The sequence below is a fragment of the Montipora capricornis genome, chromosome 5, assembly GCF_036669925.1.
Source record: "Montipora capricornis isolate CH-2021 chromosome 5, ASM3666992v2, whole genome shotgun sequence".
Taxonomy (NCBI): Eukaryota; Metazoa; Cnidaria; class Anthozoa; order Scleractinia; family Acroporidae; genus Montipora; species Montipora capricornis.
In genome coordinates, this window is record NC_090887.1 from 32226471 (window position 1) to 32228970 (window position 2500).

The window sequence follows — 2500 nt, forward strand, 5'->3', positions numbered from 1 at the left end:
ATGAGCTCCGTGGATGATTTCCATTTTTCTCAGTTCCAGAAATTTGCAAGAATATTTTTTCTGATGTGTTTTGTTTGATGTTATTTCTGGACAGCATCAGTAAAGCATTGTTTCTTGGCTATGTTAGGGCCCAAGAAAACGGCTTACCACTTGCCGAAAAATTCTAGAACTCTCAGGAAGACTGGTACAGCGCTTTTGTAGGGTTTTGTTTCTCCTCTAGCCCTTTTCATGAATGGCAATAATTGAAAAGGCTCGGCATAATTTTAAAAGCAATCCCCTAATTTTTAAATTTTAAATCATTTCATGCAAAGACAGTTGCCGCTGATTTCATATAGAATTGTGGCTCAGTTGCTTGAGCAGCGGACTTTCGTGCGGAAGATCACGTGTTTAATGGAGGAGACTGCTTAACCCATTCACGCCTCAAACGCCCGAGGACGCCCCCCATTGACGAGTAAAATCTGTCAAGTGTCACTCCCAGGGGTCAGTTGGTTAACCCATTCACACCTCAAACGCCCTAAGATGCCCCCCATGTACGAGTAAAATCTAATAAGTGTCACTCGCAGGGGTCAGTGGGTCAACCCATTCACACCTCAAACGCCCTAGGACACCCCCCATTGACGAGTAAACTTGTCTTGCGTTAGACAGAGTAAAATCTATCAAGTGTCACTCCCAGGGGTCAGTGGGTTAACCCATTCACACCTCAAACGCCGTAGGACACCCCCCATTGACGAGTAAAGTCGTCTAGCGTTAGACAGAGTAAACTCTGTCAAGTGTCACTCCCAGGGGTCAGTGGGTTAACCCATTCACACCTCAAACGCCGTAGGACACCCCCATTGACGAGTAAACTGGTCTTGCGTTAGACAGAGTAAAATCTATTAAGTGTCACTCCCAGGGGTCAGTGGGTTAACCCATTCACACCTCAAACGCCGTAGGACACCCCCCATTGACGAGTAAAGTCGTCTGGCGTTAGACAGAGTAAAATCTGTCAAGTGTCACTCCCTGGGGTCAGTGGGTTAACCCATTCACACCTCAAACGCCCTAGGACACCCCCCATTGACGAGTAAACTGGTCTTGCGTTAGACAGAGTAAAATCTATTAAATGTCACTCCCAGGGGTCAGTGGGTTAACCCATTCACACCTCAAACGCCCTAGGACACCCCCATTGACGAGTAAACTGGTCTTGCGTTAGACAGAGTAAAATCTATTAAGTGTCACTCCCAGGGGTCAGTGGGTTAACCCATTCACACCTCAAACGCCCTAGGACACCCCCCATTGACAAGTAAAGTCGTCTGGTGTTTAGACAGAGTAAAATATGTCAAGTCTCACTCCCAGGGGTCAATGTGTCAAACCCTAGTTGGACCCAGCGATGCTCATCTTCTTAAAACTAACTGAGGAGAAAGTGCTGCCTTTGTAATTTCATCTGCAAATGGTTAGATTTTCAAGTCTTCTCTGATAAGGACTAAAAACCGTGGGCCCCGTCTTACAACCCTTCCTGTTAACCAACAATGTGGGACCTTAAAGAACTCACACACTGGAGACCATCGATGTTGGTGGTCTAACTCTCAGAGAATTTACAAATCGCCACGAGACTGATGTGATATGTGCAGTATACAAATGCATTACCATTACCATTAGACTTATCTGTACGTACTTTAGACTCCGCCACATGAAACAAGCCCAAGTCGCTAAGAGTTTCCTCTACTCTCTTTGAACGCTCGCGTTTACTCAGCTTTCTGGAGAGTCTTAAGGATGCAGAGAAATGCAAGTTCTCTCTCACCGTTAAAGTTCCCATCACAACATCATCCTGGAAAATTATAAAAAAACTGAATGGATGGAGTGGGGTTCAATTAAGTGTTGAATGAACTTCATTCGTAAGCAAGTGGTTTAGAAAGCACCAAGGACGGTGCCTACTAATTCAAAGGAATATTTGCACGGTTTATGAGTATGCGGGAAAAGCAAAAAGAAAATTGGGGGAAACAACGCATTTTTCAAAGATGATCAATCAACAATATTAATTATAAAAAGCTTTAAAATACAAGGCAATGTATGGCGTCCTTTTCCAAAATGAAGCTTAATTATCTCTAAAAAATGCATGGCTACCCCCAATCTTCTTTTTGGATACCAAGAGCACTTGCTAAGTTATGCTTTCTCCGCGTGTTTTTTTTTTTAATTGGATGCGCAGAACGTATGCACAATAATAACAGTAGGCACTGTCCTTAAACCCACTACAATTCTTAAAGAGAAGTACGATCGTCCGGGTGAGTGTAGTCCTGAGGACTGATTAGGGTGACATTCAATGATGTTTAGCTAACCTAAGCGTAACTCATCTTCAGAGTCAAGTGATTGGTGTAACGTCAGTAGATGGTATAAACGCTGTGGTCCATGATGTCACTGGTCAACTAAGCCGTTAGCGTTTACGCCTAGAGAACCATGCATAATGAACTACGATTCCATGCATAATCGATAACAAGGAAAGAAAAAGCGGACTGACACAAAACCT

The 2500-nt window shown here is 43.8% G+C and overlaps 1 pseudogene; it reads right to left on the reverse strand.

Annotated features, from left to right (window-relative positions):
* LOC138048741 (broad substrate specificity ATP-binding cassette transporter ABCG2-like) overlaps nt 1-2500 on the reverse strand; it is a 20614-nt pseudogene that overhangs the window by 16260 nt on the left and 1854 nt on the right.